A 9177-nucleotide genomic window follows, 5' to 3' on the forward strand; every position below is an offset into this window, starting at 1 on the left:
AAATTTGGACCCCTCTAAATTTATTTGCAGTTGCTTGGTGGAATTTGCTGGAGATGAACACATCCCAAACAAACAGTGCCAAAGATGTGTCAAATGTATACATTTGAGCACTTTCATTAGCTAGCTCTAACTTCCATGTGATACATCAACTCTGCTGCCATCTCACATTTTCTCCCCCTCCCCCCTCATCTGGTAGTGATCTGGTATTATATTTTTATAATGGATGGATCTCTGGGGGTCCATACATATTCTGAATATCCCATCACTTCCCTCCACTGAATCCACTTAGTCTATGAGCTTCTTACTGGGTTTACACTTTGTATAACCAGCCTGTTTAATTCTTTCTGTAATTACTGTCAAGGCCACCAGTATTCACTTTACAGACAGCATGTTGTTAAACGTCATGGTTTATGCAGTATTACCTGCCCCAAAGGACAACATTAAAATACCATCAGAAGTGCGAAGAAATTGCTGTCTCTGTGGTTTAATTTGATTGCAAAGCAGACAGCTCTTGTATGCTCTCTGTCTGGCACTGTTTTGTTGTTGTTTTTTTGTTTGTTTGTTTGTTTTAAATAAAAAAGTGGACCTGGTTTCTTAGCAAAGACTCCTTCTCCAAGTGACAGTGTTACAAAGAGTTAATGTTCCCTTTTTAAGCAATGTAATCTTTGCATCTCAATCAGCTGCCTGTTATAGGCAGTACACTAACCCTACATTTTTCAGTAAGGTGCCTGAGTTCTATAGCAAACCTGTACTGAATTATGTAGTGATTCTGCAGCTCTGTTGACTGATTGCAAATTAATCTTCCCAGGATTTTCAGTTTTACTGAAATAATTCTAAGATGTACCATTCAGTGAACACGTAACAATAGTAATACTATACATTCTAGAATTTATAGTACACTTAATGCTATGCACCTCACTGCCTTCTGCTGCTCAGATCCCCCATGATCCCTGAATGTACTAAGCCACCTTACTTTCCACCTCATCCTAGTAACCCTGCATGCTTGACAGCTTTTCCTTCAACCCTGATTCTCCACATGCGCCCTGTATGTGTCAGTTCCTTCTCCCTTTGTCTCCAGCTGCTCCAATTTGCTGCATCCACCTCCAAGTGCAGGACAGACCCATTCTGGTGGTCCTGACAGTAATCACACTGTTCCTTAGTAAAGGTGCTAGGGCAGCTGGAGGTTGTACAGTGAAAACATTTAATTCCCTCTTATAGGGGAATTGAAGTTTAGCACACACAAGATAAGCTGGAGGCAGAAAACAAAAGATGACACCCAACAGTAGGACAAGCGGTCAGAAAAATTGGAGTTTCTATACCAGGAAATTACTGGTGGCTGGATGCATAGAACTCAAATGGCTAGGATTGTAGATTTCATTATTTCTTTGTGAAGTTTGGCATAGTTTTATTCCTCCTGATTCCCCCAATGTGTTCACTTTTGCTTCTCTATCCAGCTGTACTATGACTCTTGTGCCAATTACAGCATGGTTGCTATAGCATGTCCTTACTAGAGTGCCATCTTGCAGCACTGTGAGGTGCAGCAGCCACTCACTCTCAGTTTCCCCCAAGTACCCTTCTGCTGCTCTGCCCAGCCTCCACTTCTGGATGGCAGAGACTTAACCCTCCCGCTAGGTCACTTACAGTTCTACCCCTGCTGGGGCCTCAAAGTCCACATCAAGTAGGAAACAACAAACGCTCCCATTCCTCCAGGAGATCTGCTAGGTGCCGTCTTTCCCCAGTTCCTGGCCATAGACAGACTTCTCTCCCACAGTGAGAGTGCCATATCTACTCTGTCTGCCTGCTCCCTTTCAACTGAGCCCAACTCTTCCATTTAAACCCCTCCCTGGAAGGCTGTCTCCTGCTCCAGTGTCTCATTTTGGGAGGCTTGTGGGTCCCTTTATAGTGGTATAGTCCTTTTGTTTCTAATTTATCTATTTTGTGTGGCTTCTCTTATATTGCAGCATGTTGGTGGGCTTCTTTATCTACTTCACATATAATATCACCTATGTGTTATCAGCATTGTCTATAAAATGTACCTCAGACGTGTCTCCTAAAAGACACATCTTCCCTACATCTGTATAACACCCCTATCTCTGTCCACATGGTGGGGAGAGCAGAAAACCCAAAGAAATAGCTAAAGGAGACTCACATCAAACAGAAAGGCCACTACACTTTCCCTTCTGGAAAAATTTGACCATTAAATTGTGTGGGAAAAGGAGGATTAGCCAGGAATAGGAAGGGAGGAGCTGACAGCAGGTCAGCATGCCACCCCTCAGACAGGCTAATGGCTATGTAAAACCAGAAATTAATCAGACTTGCTGGAAGCAGCAATAATTGCTCTTCCACATTTTCTGACTTCCACTAGAGGAATTACAAAATACAATCTATGGCCTAGAAGACAATGGCAGCATGCTAATAGCTATCTGTGCTGTCATTTTGAGGGATGGGAAGCCTGGAAGATGCACAAGGAGACAAACTCCATGGGGGGAATCCTGGCCCCCTCAGAAATCAAAGGGAGTTTTGCCATTGATTTCAGTGAGGTTAGGATTTCATCCCATGTGTCTGGCCTGGATTCATGGGAAACCCTGGATTTAATTGCATGAATCCCTGGCCTCTATTCATGTTCATGGCCCTGCACCCTGGCTGTTCTGCATCCCCACTGGTTCCACAGGAAAGTGGGGAGGAGAATACAGCCCAGCAGCTGCACTTCAAAAGCCACATAATTTTTGGATTATTTTGTTCTCTTCCATGCAGTTTTATGCCAGAGCAGAACATATGGTCCAAAGTTATTTTTTTTCCTTTGCAGTTAGCATATACTTTACCATAGTTAAGTATTGTTTCATGACATAGCAGTTGCAATCTTTTCCCTGTCCATTCTTTTCCACCTTTCTCGCTGCTGAATGTGCAACCTGAACTCTACTTTTCTGCTCCTATGGCAGCGTCCCTACAATTGGCTTTTCAAGCATTGGCTAGACTCTCGCAGCACCTTTGTAAAATATTATGATGCGATTTGTCTATTACTTCTCGAAGGGATTTTAATTATATTTTTAAGTTTTTTTTTTTCATAGATTCATAGATATTTAGGTCAGAAGGGACCATTATGATCATCTAGTCTGACCTCCTGCACAATGCAGGCCACAGAATTTCACCCACCACTCCTAAAAAAGACCTCACACCTATATCTGTGCTATTGAAGTCCTCAAATTGTAGTTTGAAGACCTCAAGGAGCAGAGAATCCTCCAGCAAGTGACCCGTGCCCCATGCTACAGAGGAAGGCGAAAAACCTCCAGGGCCTTCCAATCTGCCCTGGAGGAAAATTCCTTCCCGACCCCAAATATGGCGATCAGCTAAACCCTGAGCATATGGGCAAGATTCATCAGCCAGATACTACAGAAAATTCTTTCCCGGGTAACTTGGATCTTACCCCATCTAAAAACCCATCACAGGCCATTGGGCCTATTTACCATGAATATTTAATTACCAAAACCATGTTATCCCATCATACCATCTCCTCCATAAACTTATCGAGTTTAATCTTAAAGCAAGATAGATCTTTTGCCCCCACTACTTCCCTCGGAAGGCTATTCCAAAACTTCACTCCTCTGATGGTTAGAAACCTTCGTCTAATTTCTAATCTAAATTTCCTAGTGGCCAGTTTATATCCATTTGTTCTTGTGTCCACATTGGTATTGAGTTTAAATAATTCCTCTCCCTCTCTGGTATTTATCCCTCTGATATATTTATAGAGAGCAATCATATCTCCCCTCAACCTTCTTTTAGTTAGGCTAAACAAGCCAAGCTCCCTGAGTCTCCTTTCATAAGACAAGTTTTCCATTCCTCGGATCATCCTCGTAGCCCTTCTCTGTACCTGTTCCAGTTTGAATTCATCTTTCTTAAACATGGGAGACCAGAACTGCATTAATTAAAATTAAAAGTTTTAATTTTCACGGTATAAGTACTGAAAGTACTCCCAAACCTTATTGCTGTGTGTGATGGGGTGACCACCCCACACTCATCCTGCAGGGTTGAATGCAGGCCAGATGGTCCAATTAACCCAGTAGGCAGCTGATTAAGGATGCTCAGTGGGTCAGGAATAGGTGGGGCCTATAAAGCCCAGGAGCTGAAAGGTGAAGGGGCTGCTTGGAAAAGGTAGACACTCCCAGGAGAAAGGGAGGAGTGGGTGGGTACTGCACTGCAGGCTCTCCCTGGGAGGAGGCTTTGGGAAGTGGTAGGTTCCAAGGGGAACCTGTAGTAGGAAGCAGGCCAGGACAGAGCAGTGAGCCAAGAGAGAGAAGGCCCAGACTGTTGAGCTGAGGATCCCTGGGCTGGAATCCAGAGAAGAGGGTGGGTCTGGGTTCCCCTACTAGCCATTGGGTGAGTGGCACAGAGGCACTGTGCAGGAAGACCGCCGAGGACTATTGAGGAGCTAAACCTCCCCTGGAAGGGAGGAACACGGGTAGTGACATGGCCAGAGGGCTGAGCCATTAAGAGGATGCTGCAGTTCCTGAGGCTGCAAGAGGGGCGGCACGCAGAGACAGAGAGGTGTGCCCCATGACACTGTGCAAGTCAGTGACCCTTTGGTTTGTTATCAAAGAAGCTTGCATGACCCCATCATTACAATATTGAGCTTTTAATCTTAAGTGTGTGATTACAATCATCAAACACCTTTGAGCTGCTACATTCAGCAGCAAATTACCTTACATGCTTCATTTTTTTCCAGTGAGCAATATGTATCAAATTTGCTCACTATGATGGTGAAATTAGGTCACAATCATCTCCCCAGTTAACTTAAATGCAGAGTATATTTCAATTGCCTGAACCTTTGCAATGTTACAGCCTGTTGATACTGGTTAAATGTTAACAAATGCACAGTAATGAACATTGGAGGGAAAAAGTTAAATTACATGTGCAACTTACAGGGTTCTAAGTTAGCTATATCAATTCAAACAAGAGACCTTGACATCTCTCTAGATAGCTCAATGAAAACCTCTGCTCAATATGCAGCTGCAATCAAAAAAGCAAACAAAATATTAGATTGAACAGGAATGGGATGGAGAATAATACTGAAAATATTACAATATCATGATACAAACTGACAGAGTGGCTTCATCTAGAATACTGTGTGTAGTACTGGTTACCTCCATCTCAATAATGATATCACAGAACTAGAGAGTGTCCAGAAAAGGACAACAAGAATGATTAAGGGCTTTGAAAAACTCTCATATGAAGAAAGATTGAAAAGATTGGAACTGTTTGCCTTAGAAGGGAGACAAATAAGAGGGGACATGATAAACATACATAAAATGAATGGGTCAGAGACGAGAACAAGAGATATTCAATGAAAATATAGCTGGGAAATTAAAAATGGAAACACCCTCTTTTCCACACACTGTACAATTGAACGGTGGAGCTCATTGCCAAAAGAAGTCACTGAGACCAAGAACTTAAGATTCAAAAAGAGACTGGACTCATATGGATTTCAAGAATATCCAGCGTTATAATTAATAAAAATGTTTGGAAGAGATATTGCACATGCTTCCAGATTTAAGCCTAACTCCAAATCTCTAAATGCTAGAAATCAGGACAAGACCTAATATCGGGGCTGGGAGCAGATAAACCCACATCTCCCCACTCTGGGGTTCTTACATCTTCTTCTGAATTTCTAATTCTGGCCACTGTGAGAGACAGGACACTTGACTGAATGGACCATGATTCTGAACCAGTATTGCAATTCTTATGTTCCTGTCTAATGTTGTGACACTCTGTACCTCAGCGTGGCACCCTGGAACCCCCATATTCACCACTGTCATATAATTAGGATATGTTTTGTACAAAACGTATGCCTTGAGGCAAAAAGTCTTCATCTGTTGAACATTACTGTCCTCTTTGATTGTATGTGCTACAATTGTATGTGAAGCTATGAAATTTTGCTATGGGTGTGTTACTGAAATATATTGTGAAGTTGGGAACACCCACAACCAGCCTTTCAGGTACAACAATGGAGTTGCCAGACAGTGGTTAATGGCTCATCAACACCCATCAAGGAAAGAATCCGCTATCCCAGGAACTGTATACAATGGAGACTTCTCAGAGAGAACACGTAGACAATGAAGACTGCTCGACCAATGGGGACAGACTGTCACATTACAAATATAGATCTTTCCATCAAGCTGGAAGAAACTATAAAAGAGAGGAAGTGCATCATCACTTGACCTCACTCTCCCCACAGTTCAACACCTGAAAACACGTCTGGAGGATAAAGACTTTGAATTGCGGGAGGGTGGACTCAGGCTGGAAAGCAGTTCCAGCCTGTGTATTGAAGATCTGTCACCTGTTTGTACCATCTGTCAGGGTGAGACATTTCTTCATTCAAATCCTGTTTAGTTTGTAGAACTCAGATCGTGAATTTATTTTTGTTTCTTAAGTAACCAACTCTGATTTCCATGCCTGCTACTTATAATCACTTAAAATCTATCTTTCCATCGTTAATATATCTGTTTTATATTTTACCTAAAACAATGTGTTTTGGTTGAAGTGCTTGGGAAATCTCAGCTCAGTTTATAAAGGATAGTGTGTGTCCTCCCCAGATCGAGGGAGGGGGCAAACTGGGTAATAAACTTATACTGGGCAGGCTTCTGACCAGTGCAAGAAGGTACAATTCTCGGGTGTAGGGCTGGAGCTGGGGGGGAATTGGCTGGAGCCTCCCTATTGATGGGGTGACTACCCCACACTCCCATATGGGCCAATTAACTCTCATGAGTGGCTGAGAGATCATTCATGTAACTCAGCTGGGTGAATCCCTGCCTGTGGATGTCTGTAGGTGCAGTACCTGCCAGGGGGTTGTGTCTTGACACAGCATCACAGTGTGAGAGGGATACCCCAGCTTGGTGGGCCGGAGGGCTCAGTGGTCCCACAGTCCAGGTTGCATGTGCAGTCAGCTGTTAAACACTGCAGTAGCAAAATGAGCCCAGAGGAAATGACATTGTTTCACATATTAACTACAAAACAGCCTGCAGCACTATGGAATCTTCATAAATTCAAACTTCAAATAAAGGCAAATTCTCTCACAAGAATTGTTTTATCCTTGCCCCTATATTTTCAAGTATGATTAATTAGATTTATGACTCCTCCAGGAACTGTGTAGTTAAATCCCTGCATTCTACTTTGAAAATGTATGGACAAATTTGCTAGTCTGATTGTAAATATAAGTAAACCTAGATGTAGTAAATTACATTCAAGGTAGTACTATATAAAGTTAATTTTAGCTTTTTAAAGAATAGAATTATAGTTTCCGCTTGTTTTATTGGGATTTACTTTTCATACAGTCTGATGAACTGAAGATTTGAAAATCAAGTTCTGAGAAAGTTGAAACAAACAAGTTTTCTAAATTTGTGTAAAAATAGCCTATTGCACTGAAGATTACTACAGATTAAGGTCCATGTATGGTGGTTTTTATTTTGTTTACATTGCCTTTAATCCTTTAGAAAAGCATGACACTAACAGTACTGAAAATAGAAGTTCTCTGTATAATGGGCAGGGCCCTGTATATTACACAATTATGCAGCTGAGGAATTTGCAGTGCATTCACTCCCTGCCACAGAACTGTGCTCCAGAATCTAAGATTTCTCAATATTTTAAAATTAGGTTGATAACCTTTAGGATTGTAAAGAACACCTACTCTAAATGTGAAATGAGTCTAAACTATAATATTCCTATAAGAGATGTGAACTGTGCTATTCATCTTGATGGGTTGTTAAATCTGAAACCTAAATATGGTGCTGTTACCCCACTTCTGTCCAGGGTGAGGTTAGGGATGCCAGGGGGCAAGGTGCACTTTGACCAAGGGGAGTTCCAGGTTCGATGACTGGGCTCAGAACTGGAGAAATCGGGCATAAGGAGATCACTTACAGGATGAAGAACAAATTAGCTTCTTTTATCTACAGCTGTCTGGCACCTCGGGACAAGCCCTGGAAGTAGCATTAAAAAAAAAAAAAAAAAAGGGAGCTGCTCACCCACAGTTACAACTGTCGGCTCACTTCACCAAACTGCAGCCAGCCTCCCCAGGAGCCTGCTATCCTGCAGCCTTTCCCTCAGGATTACCACTGCTAACAGCTATAGCCCTCAACCCCTTCCCCTGCCTTGACTCTCTGGAGACAGCAGCTGAAAAATCCTTCAATTTGGCCAAGTAGGGCCAATGCCTCTGGAAGGGGAAATCGTGCCAACTCTGACTGCCATAGAGACAATCACTCCCTGTGTCTGCTCCGGGCCTTTCTTGCATAAGCTGGTGGTCTTCCTGCAGACTCTGTCTCCATACTACACAGTTCAGGCTTGTTACACCTGTATAAATATCAACACTGTTGGCCATTTCACTTTGAATTGTTTCAGTAGAAACATCCAGCTAATGTTCTTATTCTATACTCCTGAACTGTCCTCTGTGCCTTCCTGTGTGCCAAAAGCTCCAAATGTCGGCTACCCAGCTGCCAAAATTCTGATTTCCCCCCGACACTTCCCACATTCCAGTTATGTGTCATCAATAGAAAGTTCTGCAATAGTAAAATAAACAATTCAATAGCGGGGTATGGTATTGTATTACGAATTGTATTATCCATTTTCATATTTAATTAAATAGAAACATCCTTTTTTGAGTCTACCTGAAGAGGTTGCAGAATTTCCAGTTGGTGGCACCAGAGTGAACATCAACTAGGGGGCCTCGTTGCAGGTTTACTCCAGCTAGCTGCAAAAGGCAAAGGACCTTGATTGCAGCTATGGCTCTTGCAAAATTCCAAATATCACAACCTACTGTGCCTCAAGTTTGTTTTGGAAGAATCACTGTAAATGGTATAGAACTGTGTTTCTGAACGACCAGTCTCTGGACCAGTGCCAGTCCCTGAGATCCCCCTGAAGTGTAGAAAGGCAGCAAGCCAGGCCCTGGTATCAAAAAGGTTGAGGTACACTAGTATAGAAGATAAATTAATCTCCATTCCCATGCCGTTCTTGGCCCCTCTACTGAGACTGTTAATATAGGTGATCATATAAATTGCGACTTTGATTTTTGAAATGTGGACACTTGTCCACTAAGAAGGGGACCGAAACAATCAACCCATTTGACACCGGCACTGAATAGTTTGGTATTTTACATAGAGAAATATAGCATAACTGTTGTATTTAATGGCCTTA

Source organism: Lepidochelys kempii, chromosome 1 (genome assembly GCF_965140265.1).
Source record: "Lepidochelys kempii isolate rLepKem1 chromosome 1, rLepKem1.hap2, whole genome shotgun sequence".
Classification (NCBI taxonomy): domain Eukaryota; kingdom Metazoa; phylum Chordata; order Testudines; family Cheloniidae; genus Lepidochelys; species Lepidochelys kempii.